The 24,614-nt window shown below is 36.7% G+C and overlaps 1 long non-coding RNA gene across 1 annotated transcript in view; it reads right to left on the bottom strand.

Annotated features, from left to right (window-relative positions):
- LOC148644281 (uncharacterized) overlaps nt 1-22,733 on the bottom strand; it is a 109,706-nt gene extending 86,973 nt beyond the window's left edge. Inside the window, exons 1-2 of the long non-coding RNA XR_015928775.1 lie at nt 22,349-22,733; nt 2,938-3,043 (exon numbers count right to left, since the gene is read on the bottom strand). This is a non-coding gene — a long non-coding RNA (uncharacterized LOC148644281). The remainder of the gene's footprint in view (nt 1-2,937; nt 3,044-22,348) is intronic.
- Between the last annotated feature and the right edge of the window lie 1,881 nt (nt 22,734-24,614).

Consider the following 24,614-nt stretch of genomic DNA (forward strand, 5'->3'; position numbering starts at 1 on the left):
ATCTTAGTTTATTTTCCTGGAGAATTTTGGCTGCTTATATTGTATGTTGCATCGTATGTTGCATTTCTGGGATACAGTAACTGTATCCCAGAAATGAGCCAAATCTTGCCAACTTACCAAAGTTGCAAAAAAAATGTTCTATTGGGTAAAACTCTGTTAATGTTTAATTTAAAATTGAACTAGAAGTATAGTGTATATTTTATACCGATATGGATACATATCAGTTCAAAAACAGAGGTTGACTTTTGACACATCAATGTTACTTCAAGTACAGTACTTCGTTGTTGTCTTAATATAGTCTCCTTGCAAAATATTGTTTTTGCACTTGAGATCTGGATCTGCTTAAATCAGTTTGAATCTGCTTAGACATATGCCCTCGTATTCTGTTGCAAGCACTGAGTTTCTGCTAGTCCTTTCAATGTTTTTATACTAGTGGTATCAATCTTTTTAAGGTGTAAAGGAACACTGGTGTACGCTGAATAGTAACAGTCTACGAAGAATGTGCAATCCAGTGTATGCACAAAGAGTTCAAAACCTAAGAACATAAGAACTTAAAGGTAACTAATGAGAAGAACCTATCAGTCCAATCTAGCCTGGTTTTTATTTAGTAGTTCCAGGTTATCATCCAGACATTTCCTGAAAGAAACCAGAGTAAATCTTTCTGGAGAACCAGAGCCTTTCAGTGGAACCAGACATGGAGCAAATATTCAACAGTGATTAACTGCAGGCAGCCTGGTACAATATACAGTGATGCTTATAAAGGTACGACAAAAATCGTAGTGAGAAAACAGTTCACTGTGGAACAATGCAATTTGTTTTTGTAAATCACCCCTGGGGAACACAGACAATGACAGAACACACCAGATGTTACTATATTGGCTCAATGTGACCTCCAGTTATGACAATGATGGCTTGAATAATCTTTTTGTTGACAACAATAATATGAGTGCCCTCTGGTGTGTTGTAACATTGGCAACAGAAATACATTCCACTCACCTTAATTTGTGTAATTTATGACATTTCATTGTTCCATATTTAATAATTTTCACAATGTTTCACAGTTGTTAAACTTGACAAACGTTATAAGCACCTTACATCAGTGTAAAAGAAATTCTGAGTGCCTTTTTAGAGAATAGATTTTGTATGGTGGAGCTCTAGAAAAAACCTCAAATTAGATCAAGTGGATCAACTTTTAGAAGGAGCTATTTAATATGTCCTTGTGCAAACTGTGATTAGCCAGGCTGTCACAGTTTCTGTATGGATAGTTAAAGTTGCTCATTATTATCCAGTGTCAAGCAGCCTCACCGAAAGACAGTTTTGAAAAATGAAATTCAGACAGGATTAGTTCTGTAGCTCTTCTACTATCTGTGTTCTTTCTACAGTCCAGTACAGTCTTGCCTTGCACTGGAACTCACCATCTTCACAGAAGCATTACAATGGGCATTCAAGGTGAAAACTAAAGTTCTCAGATTTCAGATAAGCTTAAATTTCAAAAGATATAACCACAAAAGACATGCCATCTGGTCCCATAATTGCATACAGCTCTTAAGTTGAACATTCAAGATTTTGTTTAAGTTTTTGTAGAAGAAACAAAGTAGAAACTGATTGTATAAGACAAAGTGAATTATGGAATGTGCCAAAAGGAATTAAATCACCAGGACCTGATTTGTTTCAAATCAGGTTAGAGTTTAATTAAATGTGTAAGATCCTAGGGAATTTGTACATCTGTTTTTGTTGGGATGTTTTCCTGAAAGCAGTACTAATGAAAATGTATATAATGCATCATTTGAAATATATTCAAGAACAATAATTCCTGATCTAATTTAAGAGCTATGAAATATACAGCTTCTTCCTTTATTTTCAAAATATCATGTTCCCATTTGGCTGCCTAGATCCTTGCTTTATTTTCCAAATTTAATTCTACAAACGAGCAGGTGTCATTTCATGTTATATCTGTGTTTCTACACCCTTTCCTGTTCCTAAGACCCCTGTTGCTTTTAATTGTGTGAAATGAAGAATTTGCCCTGAGAAATGTGAAGGACTTCTGAGGACTCTGCGATGTGTAACCCACGCTGCTATAAATTTGCCAAGTGTAAAGAAAACACAAGATTCACATTAGGATGAAGTCAGGCTGGAACAAAAGTAGATACAGAACATTCTCACTCTTGTAGCTGTCATGCATTTTTGATTCTGTTTGGCAATATGTTTTCAAGCAACAAGAACACTCCATATTCTCTGAGCCCCTAGAGGACAAACCAGAGCTGCTTTGTGCTTAGTTTAAAATGTGCAGTAGGAAGCACAGCCCATTAACCTTCAGTTCTTCTTGGAATCACATTTTTCCATCATATTTTCTTATTACGGCCAGTTTTAGTCAAAGACTCTGAACTGTGATTTACTGTACGTTGTGAGAAGCACTGCTCTCAATGATTTCAAGACTTTGTCCCACTGTCTCCTTTTCAATTAGCTAAACAGTAGCGGTGGTTTCAAAGAAATAAGTAAAGCAGCATGCACTTAACAACAGAGTTTCCTAACAAAAGAATTGGCATTCAATTAAAGATAAAGGGATATTTGAAACCTTTACCATGTAGTCTCCAATCTCCTGATAGCTTAGAAATATGTTACAAAGTCTATTGTTTGTTATGTATGGTTGTAGTCTGTCTGGGGTAGGACTATACAGGCTTGGTCTGGTTCCCTATTACACTATCATCATGTCTAATTCTAGAGGTACAGTATGTGGTATTTCTTAAGATATTCAATAGCTGAGACAAAGATCTTGGTTCCCACCCATTAAATACAATGCTTCACACTGTATTTACCACAGATTTAAATTCTGATATGCATCACCAACATTTTGTTGGCTTGAACAAGTAGCCACCAACTAATCGATAATCAAAAGCAACACCCCATTAGAGGCAATGAAGAGGGGTTTTTAATTACCTCAAACCACTTCTTTTTGTGCATTTGAAAATCGACCCCTCTTCTCCAACATCCACTCTGGCTCCAGGCTTGCTGCTGGTCAGGCAGACCAAGCACTGATGAGACACTGAAAGAAGACAGGCACCATTAGCTTGTTCTTATAAGCTTTCCCTCTCCACCCATGTCGTATTCTTACACTTTCATCTTACGTTAATATTATAAATTCAAACTAGAGTCTCAAAAGAATGTTTTTGGTACGACCAAGCCCTGTAGTAGTACTGTCATTGATTATTGAAGTGTTTGAAAGTTGAAATGAAGCAATACTTCCTCTTGCCTTAATCCTATCATTCTTGAACATACGGTTGCATGAATGCTCATATTTCAGATCATTAAGGTTTTCTCCAAGATGGTTGTCGCCGATTATTTTTAAGAATAATACATTAAAATTAAAACCTTCTATCACAAAATATTTTTGTAACTAAACAGTATATAATCACCTCACTATATTGTTTCATTTACAGAAATGTGCTAACTGTCCCTGTTACTTTTTCACACACACAAAAGCTGTAAATAATCTATATGGAACTTCTGTGAATTTCCTCTGACTGCATGGATATTTCTTTGTAAATTAGATACAACTATGGTAATTCAATCTACCACTCCCGAAGGCTATTAATCCATTTCAATTTCATTACTTTTTTGCACAGGAGTCTTAGGTTTTGTTGTAATTTTAGTGGTTTGATCTTTAATTTCTCAGAGATATATTTGTGTGATGACACGAAGGAACTCATCCATACACAGTTCGATTTTATACATTTTTAAATTACTTTTTTTTTTAGAAGAAACGAGTAGGTCTAGTAACAAAACTGTTTTTGAAAGTCATTAAACACAGAGGCTCTTCAAAAGGAAAAACTACTGTTGCTGATTGCTACATTTGAGAGTTTTTCAAGCATTATCCAGAATTCTTTACATGTTGAAATCAGTACAGTGTACAGTGATAAAGCAAAGCAAATTGATATTTGACTACCTTTTTAGAACAACTTACAACCAAACATTTCTCAGGGTGAATTTGAGTGAAAACACTCACTGTCAGGCACTTCCTCAATGGATCAAGCAAGAGGTATGCAAACCCACACATTTAAAAAAAAAATGCATACCTGTATTGCTTCCTGTATCATATTAATGAAACATGCAATTACGGAAAGCAGGATAAAGAGGCTGTAATATGATGGAGGATTACTGAACTTATCAAAGACAGCACTTGAACTAACCTCACATGAAGGGAGACAGACAGTGCAGGATGTGGAGTCACACGGAGCTGCCCAAGGTGATTCAGACTTCACACTTGAGAAAGTGAAATGAGTAGACCATCCGGCTATAAATGAATTCTAACCTAGGTATCCCTGAGTCCTGTTTAGAGTGGTGATCCCGTGGAAAAAGCTGTAATCCATACACAGCTCGAGTTGCATGTGTTTAGATTCTCAGCCAGTTGTACGTTTTTCTAGTTTGTTTGTCAGAGTAATAAACAAAAAGGAACAACAAATGCTTTGCAAAAGAAAAGTATCATTTACATCAAATCTCGAGGGAGGTTAAGTAGTATATATCATTTTTAAGGACAACTGAAACATTTACTGTGACTCAAAGGCTGACTGCAAGAGCAATTCAGTAGTTTCACACATTTCTGTTACCAGCGGACTTTGACTGCGTCGAAATAGACTGCTAACAGTTCACTTTATGTAAAGCAAAAACTTTACTGGACATCAAAAAATAAAAGAAAATGGAGACCTAGTGAGCAAGAGTAAGTTTCTTCTCATACCTGAGCTTTGGAGGAGCTAATGATAAAAACGATGTGATCCTCCGCTCTTCACTGCTAACGTGCTGGAAAAGAGTTCCAAGTGATTGAGCTGAAATCCCTCAAAGCACATCTTAACGTATTGAACCATTTATTTAGCATATAGTGTACGGGCTCATGTTGTTCTGTTTATTGAGGATATATCTGTTGTCATGGCAGCCTTGTGTATCATTACAACATGAAAGAAATAATATAAAATCTTCCAACATAAGACTTTGATCTCACAGGGACAGGATTCGAACTTTACCTAAATGTGGTATGAGCTAAATAAAGTCCAAGAGTTTGCATCATAGCTTGAAGACCTAAAAATAATGTTCACGCTCATTTTTGGCCTAGATTGTCAGTATAGACATCCTAGACTTAGTAAGCCCACATGTGTTGTGCTGGTTTTGAAGCACATTATGTTTATCCAATCATAACTGGCCCAAAATCAGACTCTATGACCTTGTTATCTGAGACCTAGTTCAAGAGCCCATACAAAATTGTGTGTTTTATGTACTTTACCATGCATTTAAAAAAAAGGAATATCACCTATGAGCACCAGACTTAAGTCAAGCAAAACATATTCAGTTCTGCAGTGGAGAAGGAGGTTGCAGAAAGTGTTGTTTGATTGGGTGTGTACAAATGCTTGTCTCTTCTCCATGATGGACAGCGCAAAATAGAATCTATACTCGCTGTCTGCTTTTCTGTCACTGCCAGCAGATATTTCCAAAATATAATAGTCTCATCTCTTTTCAGCAGATGAGATGAGTGATGCTATCACTGGAGAAACAGAAAAAAGAACAGAGGAAAAAAATACTAACAATGCTTGGGGTGCCAGAAACATAACAGAATAATAAATGGTGAAAAATAAATCTTAATATTTGTCAGACTTTGGAGAGTTTGGTGCTGACACGAAGGAAGATGTTGAAGCTCTAGGATCCAATGCAAGAAAATAAAATCCCATCACTCATTTAACAATAAGATAAAGTAAAGGATAATGCAGAACAAGCTGTTCTGTTGAATAAAGAGAGAAAGGCATCTGATATGGCTACAGTTTTCTCAGCTTGTTTTGCTCCTCTTTCATTGTAGCACAACTAAGCTTTCTATTGACAACTGTCTATAACATGAAAAACTGATGGAGAGGTTATGAAGAGTTGTTGCAGGATTGGGTGGTGCAGTGGTTAGCTTTGCTACCTTTAAATTGTGACACTTTCACAGATATTTTATTTCATTAGATTCCTCTGTTTTAAAACTTTTTAAAATGCACTTTTATAAACAAAATAAATAGCTCAGTCTACATGAAACTGTAAATTGAATGTCTGAGTTCTCATAAACATAAATTAACAGAAAGAGGCACAAAGGTTCAGGCTGAAAACCACTAAATGGCAAACAATTTAAAGAAGAGTTATTCATTGTGCTCATGTAATACAATAGAATATTATCGCAGTCCTATCAGTTCTTATGCACATTTTTGGAAGTTTGATGTGCTGTCGAGCAACAAAGAATTAAGATTGAATGAAAAGCTTCACAATTTAGTGTCTGAAACCAGATAAGCTTCCACTCTTAATTGCAAGCTGATTTTAATTGGAAAATCGTTTTTATTCAGCTTTTACTCAAAGCACCTCAATTAAGTTTTAAATTTTAAACTAAATCAACACTTTCTAAATTACAGACAAGCGAAAGCCCCAAAGAAAATTAAACAATCTTTTTATCTAATGAGAATTATATAGTCTTTCCGAGTGTTTAAAGAAAATAAGAGTGTGTACTCAAAATCTTGTAAAAACACGAGGGAGCCACAAATGTGTCCAAGATTAAAAGGTTAGGTTTGATTAACTAAGATGTATTTGTTTAGGACTATCTAATGGACTTGGGTGAATTTCTGTATTTGTACTGTGAAGGATTTTGAGAATTTGATCATTTTATCACCTTTTAAGGAAAACATACAGCATTGTTTGCATTCTATTGAGGAATATATACAGCATGAAGACAGTGCTCGCTAGCTATACATTTTCTGTGACCTGATAACACACCTTGTAACTTATTTTTTAAAACATATTTTGTGCAAACTATCTAAATTACGGCTGCAATGATTTAAAGATTTAAAGATTTTGAATACAACGTGTAAGATGTTGGCTCCACAATAAGGTTGCAAGTCTAGGTTCCTGAAGCGCTGCTGCTTTTTTTTTTGCTTCTTATACCATCCAGCACTTACTTCATGAAGCTCCCAATCAGAGCACCTACTGCATAGTGATAATAGCCACTTTTCAAACCACTTGCATTCAGAGCATAACATCACTCAAGCAGATATACTAAGACACATAAAGTGTTAAATTGGGGTCACCCAAGACAGCAGCCTAGCCCATTTATTCAATAACCTTTATGAGCATATATATTGCATTAAAACTTGTCAGAGTTAATGAAAACAAAAGCTTTTGAAAGCAGCTGAAATGCTTCTACGATGTTTGCACCTACAGTAGGTCATAAACCATTTTGAGAAATGTGTCCGACCAATCAACCTAAAACTCTGTGTCACTTTAGCAATTCTAGTAAAACTGCAATGTCAATGTTTACCGACTCTTGTCTTCAAATGCTGCGACCACAGTTTCTGGAGATGAAGGAGTCCTCATGTGCATAGCAAAGCATGTCTTAAATTGCAATTGGGTAAATGGCTAAAAACCATAGACCAAAACAAATGTTCCATATCTCAGACCTGCATATGCTTGTTCAAAGGAATATGTGTCCCTCTTCTGCTGTCCTCACATTTATCTTTTAAAAGTCTTCACACCGCACTATTGTTATCAGCATGGCTGAAGGCCACCTCCACACAGAGCCACTCAACATGCTGTTGCCGCGACGATAAAAGTCTAAGGTGTGCTGAGGTACACTGCAGGCCAGATACCTGACCTGCATTACAGCAACAGGAAGAAAACAAAGACAGAAGGAAAAGGAAACGGATCAAAACACTTGCCAGTTCTCATACAAAGTCCTGTAGCTGGCCAGTTACCATACATTCACAGCCCTGCGCTTATCCCCATTACAAAGACTGTTTTGTGTATTTATCGCACCTGCTTCTTGATTGCTTGCCTGTTTTCCACTTACTTTGATGTCTAGAGGGACTGTAGTGGAACAAAGGACGAAAAGTGGCTGGACCACATCTGCGAGTGCATTTGCCAAAAATAACCGATATTCCCTGAATTCAAAGCGCATACAAACCTTTCCTGCAATTTTTTCTTTATTTTCTCCAAACAAAACAAACAATTGGATCCTTTATTTAGAATTGTATTTCTGTAACCAGAACATATAAAACAAGTGTCATTTCACTGACTTCCTGTGCTTTTCCTTTAATCTTCATTTAGTACAAATCAGGGCAATCGTTACAGGGCTTGACCGTTACAACTCTACAGAATAGAGAAGTGTTTCAAGAAATACATAGAGAAAAGTGAAGACTGTCAGGGCTGATTTGGCCCTGTTTTTTTACATTCTCATAAAATGGAGACTAGGATTTCCAAACTGAGCTCCACAAGGGAAATTCCATTCACCCTGGAGTCAGAGCTGCATGCTCTGATTTTCTCACAACTCCCAGTGCCCCAGAGCAAACTGCATTATGCGCAATCTGCTATCTTAACAAGCAAAGCCCAAGATGGCGTCTTTCAGGTAGTTCATGTTTAAATCGTACGCTGAGACCTTCTGTACCCACCTTCACTCAAACTGCTTAAAAAAATGACAAACAAAGTCCTGATGTCTTAATGGAGATCGCAGTTGCACATGTGTGATAATATAAAAAATGCTATTTTTAAGAATGAAAGCTGAGATTATACCGCTCATGTAGGACTCATAAATAAAGCTTTTAATTAAACAGAAGAAGAATATCTTCATAAATACCACATTTACATATAGTACTGTTATTCTTATCCCTGACAAAAAAAATAATTTTCACTTATATATAGTACATGTGATATATTCATAAGGTCTTAGTGGGTCACCTTCAGCACTCAACACTTCATATGTTCCTCAGAACAGAGTCAACTAGATTGTCAATGACAGCTTCATTCGTGTGTTTTTTCACAATGCATTGAGTGACATTAATTGCCTTTCCTCCATCTTCTTTGATTTAATGGTTACGTCTTGACTTTATGTTGGAGTCTGCTCAACTCCCTACCATTCTGCTGCTACTTTCAGTTGACACTATACTTTACTTTTCATGTTCTGGACTGTTTTTATATACTAAATAAAAATAATATTGTTCTGTTCTTTGATAGATATCTCACAATTTTATTTGATCAGTAATTCAACTGAACAGTAGTTCAACTAATGCATCACCTTAAGGTGAGCTCATCGTCTTCATTTTGCACTGTGCTTACATAATTGAATTTGTATGCTAATCAGAGTAGGAAAGCATAGACAAATTCCTAATTAACAAAAAACAACCTTGATTCCAGCTCTCCAGAACCAGAGTTGGAGACCCCTAAAATAAAGTCACATCCAAGAACATACAGCATACAACTTGAAGAATATAAGTTCCTGTCTACAGTTTTTCAGCCAATTTTCCATTAATTGCATTAACTAAGTCTGTGACTGTAAAATCAATTAAATGTGCCATCCATGTTTTTGTTCCAATTTGTTATTCTTGAAGCACAGAAATACACTATAATAGTATTATTAATAGTACTTCAGGTGGGTAGCTGCGTCAGCATGCGTAGGCTGCAAAGGAACAAGTAATAGGTTTATTCCATGCTGAAAAAAAGAAGAAAGAGAACACAACGTTTCAACCGTGGACACACCTGAAGAAGGCTCCACGGCCGAAACGTTGTGTTCTCTTTCTTCTTTTTTTCAGCATGGAATAAACCTTTTACTTGTTCCTTATTAATAGTACTGCTACTAATAATAGCACCTTTAAAGCTAGCATTACAATTCGCACTAAAGTAGCTTTAAAAACAGTTATAAGGATGGCAAATTACAAAGTACATTTAACAAAGAAAAGCAGTTAGAAGTGCAGTAGAAGTTCAAGTTCAAGGCCTGCGGGCTTTTAAACATCTTGCAACCTTTTCTGGTCAAAAGCCATTCTCACATCCAAACCTTATAGCAGCATCGTACACCTGTTCAGATGTTCACCTGTTTCCAAACCAAACCTTCCCAGTCTTCAACAAATCTCAAGTTAAAAGAGATTAGAGATGCATGTTTATGGCCTGATAAGGGCTGTTGTGACTATTAATTTTTAACTCTTTCCTTACTAAAGAAGAATGACGTCTTTATGCACATTTATTCTAGTTGGCTGGGGCCCAGGGTCTAGCTCAAAACCTTCAGAGCTATATGCTGGGAGTTTGTAAGTTCTCCCCTTGTTTGCCTGGATTTCCCCTGGGTGCTCTGGTTTCCTCCCACAAAGACATACTGGTAAGTTAATGGGCTTCTGGAAAAACTGTCCTAGATGTGAGTGTGTGTGTGCCCTGTGAGGGACAGGCCTTCCACCCAGGGTGATCCCTGTCTTGTGCCCCTTGCCCACCAGGTCAGCCCCCAGCTCCCCTGCGACCTGACCCGGGTGAAGCAGTTAGAAAATAGATGGATGCATGCTCTAGCTGGAAGGTCCCGAATCAAAGCAAGTACTCTGAAAGCCCCAGAGTTGTATTTAGTTTTTTAATCTAAAATAAGTGATTTAGAAGCAAGATTAGTCTCTCTTCAAAATGAATTCCTATTTCAATTTAGTTTTGCTTCTCCGAGTTAACTTAAGAGATGTTACTGTGCCAGACTTAAAATACGAAACACAATTACATTCCTGATTTATGATTGCAGATCTAATCTTAACAGTAAATTCCAAGATACCATATTTAAAATTGATTTTCATTTCCACACAGATACTTTTTATCATGTGTTTGACAATTAAATTGTGTTAAAGCTTACAGTTTTATCTTGTATGAAACTTTAATGTACACGAAGTGATGTACACAATTTAAAAAATATCAGTATTAATAGAAAGTAATGTTGAAATGTGCTCTATCCCGAGATCAGGAATGTGCATTTTGCATATGAATGCTGGTCCTTTTGATCTTCCAGGAGCATTTTATTTATTTTTGTTCATGTATCACTCTCCTCAATAGGCATTATGGGGAAGAAATTGAAAAGGAAACCTGAGAGCTTGGACATACAGTATTGTGAAAGTACTGATTTCAGTTCAAGGGCAAATTACCTTAATTATAAACAAAGCATTGATAAGCAGTGGCACAGCCAAGATTTATATTTGGAGTGGCATAGACACCTATTGGAGTGGTGTTTTTAAACGTTATTAACGTTTTTAAACGTTATTATTTGCTTTCTAAAATAGAATAGCAATCTAAATTCCTTGAAAAGGCAAACAATCAGTATATTCCTCTTTCGCTTAATTAATGCTTGCTCAGGGAGACGGGGAGAGAGCCAGGGGTCAGAGCGCAGGGTCTGTCATTGTACAGGCCCCTGGAGCAGTTGGGGTTAAGGGCCTTGCTCAGGGGCCCAACGGAGAGGGATTCCTCTGCCGGCTGCGGAATTATAACCGGCAACCTTCCAGCCACAGGCGCAGATCCACCCGTTTAAAACAAAGGACTCAGAAACTCAAGTGGGAATGAAAATAGGAGGCCCCTCGTCAAGTGTGGGGACACAGTACCCCATCATCATGATAAACCTGGAGGCAAACTTAGACTGATTAGTGATAAGCAGCCAAACAACAAGGGGTGCTGGAGATTGCCAGTGCATTGCTAAATTTTGCAGATTGTCAGCTCCTGCATTCAGCTATTACTCAGGGGACCCTTACATTTCTAAACGTTAATTCCATCAGTTCAAGAGTTCTGAAGAGATACAAATTGATTTAGTGAATCTTACCTGGAGTGCTTGGGATTTTAATTTGTTTCCATTTCAAGCCTCCTTCTCTGACAGCATAATGTAAATAGCAAAGAGGGGAATGTCTGGGTCAGTGATTGGAATCTCTCATAAATAGAAAATAACACCTCTCTGGTCCCCAGCGAATGCAGCCACTGCCATACTAATAAACCCTGAGACTTTAATAAGTAAGGTCTCTCTCAATATATCCAAATCCTCAAGTGTTTTTTTTAATATTACATTTAACTTTTAGTTACCGGGCTGCTGTGCTGTGTAACAAATTAATATCTTATGCTCATATTTGCTGAAATAACCTTGAGCATTTCACAAGGTCCAATTAATTCCACTTCAGTCTAACTAACATATCTGAATTTAGTATATAATTTGAAAAAGCAGGAGGTGGTCACGCATTTAAAGACACCGTTTTCTTTGGCCGTAAGAGGAATAACCCATAACACATTAAATGCATTTATAACTAATTAATCTTGCTGGGAGTCCTACATTAATGCAAAAAGAAAATCTGGAGGGTGTCTCCACTGGGAACCTGCATAATCATTTGCTTGGGGGCTGGTAACCAGTATATAAAGTAGGTTTTATACTCAAGCCTACTGGCACATCAGACTGGACCCTATGCCCCAGTTTCTGCAGCACTAAGCAAGCTGAGAGTTCAAAGCTGCCCCCTGAATGGAGTGGTAGCTTATAGGAGAGTAACTCCAACAATGCTGGTACCGATTTTTATAAATTTGAGTGATCCTCTATAATATGCTAATTAATCTCCTGTCTTAATTCTTGGATTATAAAATATTTGTTCACCTGGAAACTTTTCTAGGAATATAAAAACATATGAAATGATGTGAAATGATCTCATAAGGCATGTTATACCAGACAGCCCACTGTTTCCAAAGCTGTTAACAACAATAGCTGCAACTCCGAGCTTTACCTTGTGGAACTTGGTTTGTCCTCTAAGAACAAATATTATGATACAGCTCTGTCACAGTACGGAGTCATGCCTGCAGCCATGTTGTACTTTAGCGAACAAAGTGTATGTCTGCCAGCTACTTTAGAGATGCTGAGATTAATCCCAGTCGTGTCTGTTTCAAACTGCTATCTAGACTGAGAAGGGCTTTGCAATTGCAGATCTCTAGAGATTGTGCACTCTGGTCTTCAGTGTGTCTGTTTTCGGTGCCAATACAGAGACAGTGAGGATGAAATTCTCTAAAAATGAAAAATATTAAAAGCACATTTAATCAAAAAGTTTTCACACTTTTAAATGGCATGTGTTGTTGTAATTGTATCCAGAAAATAGGTGTTTTGTTTTAGGAATTATTTTAAAATTTACCCTTTTCTGTAAAAATAGTTTAACTGATATTGCAGACTAAGTTCCCTGTAAAAAAATAAAATGACCTTCTACTGTATAAATATTCAACATTATAAATTGCTGAAGAGAAAATAGAATTGCATTGAATTGATTCAAATCAGCCTAGACCCAGCAGGTATCCTTTTAAGGAAACATTTGGAGGTTTGATTAAATAGCTTTATTTCTATTTGTTCTAATTAAAGAAAAAGGCATAACACCCACCAGTCTCTTGCAGTGATTTAAAACTGTGAGTAAATATTTAATGGTAATGATGTTATCATTATAGAGCACTGTGTTTTATGTGGCAATTAATGATGTGCTTTTAAGCTGTCTCAGTGAGCACAGGACAAGGTCATAGAATCCAGGATAGATACAGAAAAACAAACTAAGCAAAATGGTTTCTCGGGATTGGTGAGAATTTCAGCTTTTAAAAGGTGCAATAACTACAGCTTTAAAAATCAATTTTCTCATTCTAGGTTGATTGAATGGCTTCTGATGCTAAAATGTTGTTCTGGTCTTTGACACAATGTGGCATAATTGCTTAGTTTAGTCCTGTTTTTTGTGGCGGCCCAAAGAGGAGAAACAAATATGCCTTCGGGGTTTATCAAACCTTTTAAAACACATGCTCAAACTGTTTTACACTCAGATAAAGGATAATTATCTTGCCCATTGGGCAGATATCTTATTTAGAAAGCTTTTGCTTACCCAAATATCAACAAATAACATCTCTAAATGGCATGTACATCATTTGTAAATCAATTTGCTGATTATCTATCCATTGTTAGAAAAAAGACTAATTAACGTCAATGTAATATACCTTTTTTGATGAGAGAATGGAAAGTACATTTGCAACAAATAAATACCACTCTAGAGCAAAAGAAAATGAATGAAAAATGCAATTATGAAAATGTTATTCCTAAATTCCTTTATTGTTTTTTATGCTATTGCTAAAATTCTGATAGTAAATTATCTTGCGAAGGAAAGGCATTATACCACAAGTAATGTATGAATTGATGTATTCTCTAACCATCTTCACTTCAAAAGACAAAGTATTATCCTGCAAAAATACCAAAAATACAATTGTCAGCAGAGCCTATTGCAATGGAGTTTGAACACTTAATTGATTTCAAGGGGAGTAATTTTCATAATCTGGCAGTTCTGGGAAACTAGAACACTAACAGAGAAGTCAGCCAGGTTCTTCACCTTGGTCCACTGGCTGAAAAAAATCCCACAAACCACAACTCTCTTGCCTAAAATGAACGTCACTGAGCTCCTTCTTCCAGGTTTTTTTAAGTCAGTTCTAAGCCTGCCCAGGTGCCATATGAACACTGAGCACTGGAGTTGCAGTATATTTCACAGAACAAATAATAGGTGAGCTCACACCAGAAGAAGGCTCCACAGCCATGACGTTGTGTTTTCTTTCTTCTCTTTTCAGCATAGAATAAACCTTTACAAGTTCCTTTGCCAGCTACGCATGCTGACGCAGGTCCCTACTTGAACTATATCACAGAACGCTGATATTGACAAGAACACCACCTCAAAACTGAAAGTGCTGCCCGAGGCTTCCTGAGGAAGGTGGTGTTTGAGGATAGTAACTGGTTTCAAAACTGAAACTAGATCGTCTACCGTGAAATCGTCATTCCTGCTTTACTGTATGGAGCTGAAATGCAGGCTCCATACAGGAAACACTTAAAAGGACTGAGAGCTATTTTATCCATGTTATTTGCTGAAGCTTTAACATTTCAAGAATAGAATAGATACAATGAAATTAGTGTTCCCTCCCAAGCAAGAACCATAAGCTGATCAACCTCCATCGTTTTCACAGTGTTGGTCACATCATCTCCAGGCAGGCAAAGGAGGTTCTGTTTTGCCAATTTCACCGTGGGAGGGCCAGAAAAGCACTTCAAAGGTATGGCACAGGCAAACACGAAGAAATGCCGCATTTCTTCAACATCATGAAATGCAACTCCTGAGGGAACCCTTGATCGAAAGCAGATGGAAGAAGAATATCTGGGAACTCAGCACTTTGAAACCCAAAGATGTCAGATTGAGGAAGCTTTGAAAGGCATCCAAGAGTTCACTATGATCTGATTGTGCAGTGCAAGGCCAGAGATATCTCCTGAGACACCTGCTCCACCCACCCGAGTGTGTGGATTACCTATTGGCCTTATCAGGATACCTTTTGGTTCTGACAAGATAATTATACCTGGCCACAAAGGACAGCTAGTGCATGCATAAAAATCTTTTTTTTTCCTAAAATTTAAACCTTAAGACAATCTAAAACCTAAACTTCTAACAAAATTCTTCTGTTAGCCTCTGTTTCTGCACCTCCAACTGACATATCTCCCATTATAAATGTAAACATGCACTACTAAACAGCTGATCAAAGCATCCCGTGTTATACCTATCCCTTGAATTACACATTTTACATTAAGTAGAGTATATAAAACCATATCTTTATCTAATTTCCACGGTTTTGAACCCTTTTTTTAATCGCAGGAATGTTTCATGTAAAGGGTTGTTGTAATAAAAGCATACAGCTGTTTGATTCTGAGACTCTTCCCTGAATGAAATATACTGTATTTGTATCCACTGAACCCCCTATCACATCTGTGCTTCATGAAATTAGGAGGGAGAGATCTTTGATCAGTACAACATTGCAGTAACAACACGCATTTTCATGAAAGAAGTCTGAAGTGAAGGAGTTCAAATGAGCAAGTGATGTTGACGCACAATGTGAACACAGTATCATGGCCCTGTAATGCACTGAGCTGGCCCTGGCAAATTGCTTAAAAGAATACAGGCTGAGTAACACACTCGACTCCAGACATTACATTATCTCCACTCTGTTGGATACCTGCGATAGGCTGCAGTTTACTCAGTCTCCCCAAGCAAATGCTAAGTGACACTGACTACTGGGAGCATGTTATCTGAGGACATGACCTTGCCAAACTAGGAGCTACTGGAAATCCATCAAACTCCTCCACACCTTTGCCATTCATGTCTGGGGAAAACTCACACACACACACTGCTGTGCTTTTTATAAACCAGCTGAAATAAGAACCCTACGTCCTTTCTCATTTCCCCAAGTCAAAGACTTCAGAAGTCCATCACAAATACCGGGCTATTTTCATGCCAATAATAATCATCACAGAAAGCTGTAGAAAGTCAACATCTCACTTGATATTTTCCAATGGGTATTTTGATAACCAGACACTTCAAGGACAAGAGAAGGAGTAGGAATTCTGGCTGTGTAATCCTTTACAAGATCCTGCAAAGGGATTATAGAACCAACATAAGAATGATGAAAATGTATAATTAAAATTAATATTGAAATCATAGCTCAAAATGCACTCCATAAAACAGATCAAGTATATCTACGTTTCTCACATAGAATAACAAGCCAATTAATAATTCAGGGGCTATATCTAAAACTGTTCCCTGAGAAGAATAAATATTCAGTGCAGCAGTAGAGTGATGCCTACTGTCCTGCAGTTAAAACCCATTAGGCACTTCAAATAACAGGAGGCTAAACAATATCAGGAATATTTGGTAAACACCTGTAAGTATTATTGACATTTAAAGCCTTAAGTGTGTATTGTAGAATTTGAGTTTTTACACAATTACCAAATCACTGTGTACAGAATGTTACTTTGTCAAGTTTTTGTCCCAAAATGTAAGCATCTGTTAACCAAAGCGTTCGGGAAAAAAAGTGTATGCATCCACAAAGAAATGTATTCTATAGTAAACTATCAACTGTATTATACCAATATGGATGTGCAAATAAATAAACAAGTTAAATAAACATCCTGCAGTCCTGAAGTGCTGAAACACTAAAGAGCCCTAAGCCTTTATAGATAAATGTTTAAAAACATCATTGTTTCATGGGCTTTAATTGTAATTAGCACAGATGTAACATGACAATATTTCTGTTTCTGTATCCATGCAGGACTAGAAATGCGAACTCCTGCTGATACACGATTACAATCTGCAGCCTTGTGCTGTGCTCTTTAATGAGGAAATAAAAGCTCAAGATGAGCCAGGTGCTTCTGGGACTTCATTACCAAATGGAGCAGCTTCTCTGTTGTGAACCCAACCCAAGACTACTGCTACCCACTGATGACCAGAGCAGATCTCGCCAAGATTCACAGCACCACTCTCAGCTGCTCAAAACACCAGGCTACCAGGTCAGCAGGTGTATTGTACACAGGGTTTAGGCTAAGATGAAACTCTACTAATATTCTCTAGTCTGGCATCATTGCTAATTAGTCCCTAACTGGGTATTTCAGTTGTGCAAATTGTATTCCCATATCAAAGCAGCATTCCACACTCCTGCATGCCATTTTTTAAGATCAATGCATTCGCAGAACACAACATAATAACACCACTTTGAATGTATAATTGAATGACTTCATGTTTTCTGTTGTTTTAACTGAGACCTAATAAGAACAAGGTAATCTAAAATACATTACCCCATTTATCCTCACAGACAATATTAATCCAAGCTGCAGCCATGTCATCTAAGTGCTTTTTTTAGACACTGGTGCTCACCGCTTTAATGCCCAAATTCATTTAGGTCGCTTTGTTCCACAAATGACAACCTCAATCACTTAACAGACTTGTAGAATATGTAAATAATGATTTGTGAAACCACTTACCTCATCTTTCTTATTTTGGTCATTATTATTTGTATGTATTAACAAAGTATACTAGTCAAAATAGCTTTACTGTTCGTAATTTCATGAACAACTTTAAGTTACAAGTTTTTATATCTTGACATGAACTACCAATTAATGATCTCCTGAAAAATGCATACACACAAATGCTAAAAAAAAAACACGAGAATCCTAATTTGCCTCAACTAAACTCTTAAAAGTGTGGGTAGCTCAGGAAAAAAAAGAAAAGCCTTAAATCTCCTTTAACAGATGCTTGGATAAATGAAGTGAATATGAAAAAAATAGTATTTTAAGAAACCTTTGTGATCCAGTGCTGGATTTCTAGGACTAATTTTATCTAAAAAATATTAATTCTGTTTTTTTTCTTAGGCCAAAAAAGTAAAACTTTCAATTGTGTCCACATTGCAACACATCCTACAGCTACAGCTATTCAGCAACATTCATGTTAGTAGAGTACAATAAAGTTGTAAGCTGTTCTGGAAGATCTCATTCACGATTTGCACACACAGGACTACTACAGGAGATTGTATGAATTAATTTCCTACCATCCTTCTACACCTCTTCTTCCTGATTCCCCATTTGGACTCTTGTTTAGATTTTTAATCAACTACAATATCAGACACATAAGTAAGGTGGGACAAGAGGAAAATGATGAAACAAAGTAGTCCAGTGCATTGAAAAGGATCATATTAAGATGATTTTCTGGAAGATTAGCTCTCCGTTTCACCCCCAGAATGTGTTTCTTGAACTGTGACAGCCAAAAATCTGACACTGCGCTCAGTGCAGTACAGTCCTTGCCAATTTTTAAATTGAAAATTAGTTTTCAAGGTAAAATTAATATTTCCACTTCAGTAATAGAGGTAATAGAGGTATTAAATCACTAAACATGGAGGAGCTCAATACAGTCTTTAAAATGAAAAAAAATAATGAGGAGATGAGAAGATGATGATCAAGTTAACGTACCATAATGTTTTGTGAAACAGCTTTCTCACTGAAATCATTTGCATACTTTTAATAAAGAGATGGTTATCTGTTCAGGGTGAACACGATACTTTGGAAACAAAGTGTCTAAGAGCCTTCAGGCTTGTTCAAATGTTTATAATTTTTTATACATTTTGGGCAGAAAAAAAGATTAAATCAGTCAAGAGTTCCAACACAAAATTGATACAATTGTTCTAAGCAATGTTGATAAAATACAAATGAATAAATTAACATTGCATTTACACCAATTAGCATGTGCAAATGAGACCATCAATTAAAATCTGACCTCTGGCACCCATTCATTGTCAGTTGTTTCCAGTGGCGATAACTCAATTCAAATCAGACTTTTTTTTATTTTTTAATGTTTCATTTCCAAACCAAAGGAATTAAAATGCTGAAACTTTTCATTCTTGGACATGTTCCCTCACGTGCACAACAAAAAAGGTTGTCAGGTTGCTTTCAAGGCAATTACAGTTGGGCTCTTCAAAAAGACTACTGCACTGTCTCACGTTCATGAACCACGGAGCACAACAATGTTCCCTCATTTGCTCTGGGAAAGCTCAGGCCAGCTGCCCAAATTCCCCACAGGGTGGTATAGGCGTAAACTATGTACTTCAACCTCAAAATTGTTGCACAGTTCATTGATACTTTTTCACTGCTATTTATCGTATTACTGGTATGTGTTTATGGCAATAAAGTATTGAAACTTAACTTTGGGGGAGACAGAAGTTTATATTTAACCCCTTTTCTTCTAAATTCACCAAATACTGAACAGGCTACCTTTTAAAACTAGACTCATAGACACCTATTTAAATAACATGAATCTAGAATTCTAACAGTTTTTTTTTTCCTTATTGGACCCCAAAGCCTTCGGTTCCCAGTATGGAACATTACACTGCACGAAACCATTAATTTTTCTTCCTGGTCTGTGAAATGAGAAAGCTCTCTAAAAACGTCAGAATACATTGCCTCGTCATTAGCAAACAATTAATTTTACTGTTGCTATTCGGCAATCTAAATTCCTTGAAAAGGCAAACAATCAGTATATTCCTCTTTCGCTTAATTAATGCTGAAATAGAGACAAGCCCCCGGGACCGAGTAGGATTTCAAATTGTAATTAAAAATAATAATAACGGGCGAAATGAAAACACGAGAACAACTTTTGGCGGGGCAGAACAAACTGGAAGGCCTAATGTTTTAATTAAACAAATGCTATTTTAATCCACATTCATTTACATTTAATTGATTTTATTCAAATTGCAAACAGCCTATCTCTGTCTAATGTATTTTTCTGCCTTTTCTTCCCCAAAATAACTATAATTAGTCGGGAACAGTCTCTGTTAATTCACATTCTAGAAGTATTCCATAGTTAAATGTCACTATTTATTTCGCTCTGCAGCTTGTAAGTTGTATAAAGTAGATTTTAGGAAAATGCATTTATGGCTTATAATTCTTGTAACAACCACAGAATATTAATATTGTGTACCTGATGCAGTATAAAAGCCCTTGCCTGATCTGATCTAATTGGTATTTCTTCTCAAATCAATGCTTATTGCTATTTCAATTTTGTAACATTGTATCGGCTGTTATTATTTTGTACTGTGTTAGAATACCACAATGAAACTAAATGGGGGCAACAAGGTTATAATGCCCTTAACAGACTAGGAAAAGGGACATTATTTCATCACTGGAACAGATCTGGCGAGACGAGAAAAATATCCAAAGAAGGATAAACAGAAATGTGACAATCCGCAGTACCGTAGATATTTTATGTTTAAATACAGTATTTACATATTTTTTATAGTTCTGTTGAAAAATGGGCAATTTACTGATTGTCTGATTTCAGTGAATTAAATAAACCATGCAAACATATTATTTGTAATAAATAGAAATGTAAACAAATACTGATGTCCATGAGGCTTTTTTAATGGTACTGTAAGTTGTGATAGTTACCTTTCCAAAAAGTATTTCAATCATATAGCGGTTTAAATGATATATTCTAATTGCTTATGCAATTCCATTTGGTGAAAGGTTAATTGGACAGCTTTTCATACACAATTCAACAGCTCCCTAGAAAATCCCGAGAAATGATGAACCGTGTTTTGTGAAGTTTTGGTTTAGAGTAACCGACTTCAAGTAGATGTGTCTGTGTTCAAAAGGTGTCACTAAGGTTTGCAATGCTCTGATAAATGTTCACATTTCTATGTATTTCATCACCTTAAGCGAGTTATATAGACTGAAAGACTGAATATCTGATTCCCATGCGCAAAATTAATGGGGAAACTAATGGGGATGAACATATAGGGATAGCACTTATTATCACATATAAGATCTTGACCAAGTGTATTTTAATACAGTATATGATTCTCCTACAAGCCATTATACCAGAAGAGTTCTGTCCAATACTTAATAGAACTCACTACCCTTCGGTAAAACAAGATGAGATAGGAAATCTGCATATTTACACATTTTGCGTTACATTTTAAATTTTTCTACAGATAAAATATTTTGAAGTCCCTGATAGACTTAATGCCCCTCACTAAACATAATTTCAAACTGCAACAAAGACAAGAATTGTTGCACACAAGTATGATTCTTTTTAGTGTGCATATTAATATAATGGGTTCTATACTTGAGTGTCGCTGGAAATACCAGAGTTAAAAAAATCCAGAAACCTACAGGAAGAGGAAAAACTGCTGCTGTGTGACATATTAAAAAAAGTGAATTTGTAAATCATTTTACAGCCGGGTAAGGAACAGTAAACTATGTTTTTTCTTCTGTATTCAGACTGTAGGGAGATGACAAATATTTAGGTGTCATTTCAACTACTATTTTAAACATGAATACAAAATACAGGCATAGCATGGAAGCCTACTGCAATTTCATTTGGTATGATTAAAGGGATGAAACAACTTGCTCTTTTTCCATAAAGCTCACAAGACAGTGGACTCTAAAAACGTTCAAATAAACAGACATACACAGGAGTGGTTTAATTAACTGCCACCCTTAATTAAACCAGTTGTGATCCCCTGGGTATACAGTAGGTGGCTTTCACACACCTGGGTCAAACTTGAGTAAACTTCACTTTGGAAACCAGTTTGAAAAATACACATGAAACATGTCGAGATGAGGCATGTTCAAAAGAAAGTGAAAGATCTCGTTTTAAACTATGGCAAAAATTGTGTCATTTCTTGTAGTATAGACACCATCTTCGTTTCCATTTTCCACTTCAGATAAAGTATTTTTAGAGGTCATAAGTTCACACTCCTTTTATAATGTACACAACAAGTTTAAAAAAATGCCCCCCTCCATCTTTGTTTTATTTAAGCATTAATGGCACTCTGAAGACAATGGGAATTTAAATAACGTACAAGTTGTACGTTTAATATTTCTTCTGAAAAGCTGGTAAATGCAGCAATAAAATGAAGATCAAATTTCTGCATAAATATCCCCAAGTACGTTAGCCTTGTAACTTCAGCTAACTAAACAAGTTCAGCTTTTGTTAAATTCAAGCGGAGAATACGCGAAGTGACGGAGAGTAACGTGCAAAACCACCAATTTACATCACAAAATAGACCACATTCCCAGATAAACACAGCGCCATATTCTGCGATTCCGAAACAAACCTTCCGGTGTGGTGAATGAGCCTGATTACATTGCAAACAAGTAGGCCACCTCTTTTAATCCAATATAAATGTTGCTCTTGAATTCAAGACGGTTTTGCCCATGAATACCACTTACTTGCTCACTCCGCATGCAGATCACATTGGAAATGTTCTGCGGTGAAATGTCTGCTGCATAACTTGTACTTATTCGCACCACCTGGATGGGAGACCTCCTGGGAAAAACTAAGGTTGCTGCTGGAAGAGGTGCTAGTGGGGCCAGCAGGGGGCGCTCACCCTGCAGTCTATGCAGTCCTGATGCCCCGGTATAGTGATGGGGGCGCTGTACTGTAAAAAGGCGCCGTCCTTTGGATGAGTAGTTCAGGTGGGTAGCTGCAAAGGAACAAGTAAAGGTTTATTGCATGCTGAAAAGAGAAGAAAGGAAACGCGACGTTTCGGCTGTGATTTACAATGTAATATTAAGAACCTCACACCCGAAAAAGGCTCCACAGCCGAAACGTTGTGTTTCCTTTATTCTCTTTTCAGCATGGAGTAAACCTATTACTGGGTCCTTTGGATGAGACATTACACGTTAATCAGGCGTCCTGATTCTGTGTGGTCATTAAACATCCCAGGGCGTTTCTCGAAAAGAGTAGGGGTGTAAGCCTGGCGTCCTTTCCAAATTTCCCTCTGGCCTTTACCAGTCATGGCCTCCTAATAATCCCCATCTCTAAACTGGCTCCATCACTCTGCTCTCCTCCCACTGTGACCTGGTCTGTGGGGAGCGGACTGGCGCATCATCCAGGTGGGGCTGCACACTGGTGGGGTGGAGGGGATCCCCATTACCTGTAAATCGCTTTGAGTGTAGTGTCCAGAAAAGCGCTATATAACTGTAAGCTATTATTACTATAATATTAGGTATTACAGTGTTAAGTGAGCAGGAGGGGACGATTTGATATCACAATTCCCGCGAAGACCGGGCGAGACCAGGAGTTGGCGACAATATGGGGGTATATCCGCTACATCCTCAAAGATCACGATTTTGTGCTTAATTCGGAATTCTTAAAATGTTTGGATGCCTACAATAAATTATTGTTATATTCATATGATTTGTCTTCGACATTTAATATTAAATTGCAATATTCGATATCAATTCTATTGTTACCGAGATTTAATAACCCGTCTGAGAAATTGGGACTGCATTTCCTATTTAATCTGCACCTGTCATGTAACTGTAGAAGCCCTCAGATCCGAAAACTGGTCACAAATTAGATAGCAAGCCGTTGAAAATGTTATCTACGAACTGTAACAGGGGTCACTGTTTTTTTTTTAGTTAATAATATTACCGTACAGTACCTGTATGAAACCGTCGTTTTTCTTCTCCTTAATTCTCAGCCCTGATTTCCCTAAATGTAACCTCAAGATTAAGAAACCAAACAAACTCTAAATGCGGAATTACAGTTTCAGGGTAGACATGGCAGGCGTTGTAAGCGATCAGCAATAAATCACAGTTAAAACGCATGAATTATTAATTACGGTTAAAATTATTCACAAAGTTAACCTGCCCCAATGTCATTTGCTATCCTTCTTTAAATATCATTTCAATTACTGCACACGGAGAAACGTCTAGAGACTGACAACAGTAGTAATAATTCCCTACCAAGAAATCAGTGATCAAAATGGTGCTCATAGTCTCTTTTGTCAAAAGATTTTTTCTTTCTTAATAAATTATAACTGAAGCGACATAAATCTAAAATGGCAATACATAATAGTGGTGTAATTAAACAGTCAGAAAATTAATTTGAATTTAATTTCACAATCTAATCTGAGAACATGGTAAGAAAAAAAGAATCAAAATATGGGGGGGAATTTAGATTAAGCTAAATTTAGAATACAAAGCAATCTATTTTCATCTATGCTCCTAAATTTGTCCACAATGTTCAAATCACATATTTATATTGTGTCCAATCACAGCCACAATAATAATAAGTTAGATAAAACAGATGCTGTTAATTAAAAAATATCAAATGAAAATGAAATTCCCTCTGTCAAGTTACCATATCACTTTCCATGTTTGTCTAAAAGAATACACCGATGTACAGTACAAACACAATAGACTTAAGTTTCATGCGAAATTATTTCCTTGGTCCATAATTTCAGCTCCATTTTAAATATTGATCAGTAAGGTTGCTTTACCTTTTGAATTGAATTGTTCCACGGGATCATAAAATAATGAGTTCAAATCTGTTTTTTTCACAGACACACCAGGTGCTCGGTGTTTGGTTTAAAAGTTGAGCTAAAAGAGTCCAAACGGCATTGATTAAGGATCTGTCTAAATATCCATTAAAGCAGGCGTAACTTAAATTAACACAAGAACGCCAAAAGACGTGACCTTGCCCTGAATC

Source organism: Lepisosteus platostomus, chromosome 20 (genome assembly GCF_059453375.1).
Source record: "Lepisosteus platostomus isolate fLepPlt1 chromosome 20, fLepPlt1.hap1, whole genome shotgun sequence".
In the NCBI taxonomy this organism is placed as follows: domain Eukaryota; kingdom Metazoa; phylum Chordata; class Actinopteri; order Semionotiformes; family Lepisosteidae; genus Lepisosteus; species Lepisosteus platostomus.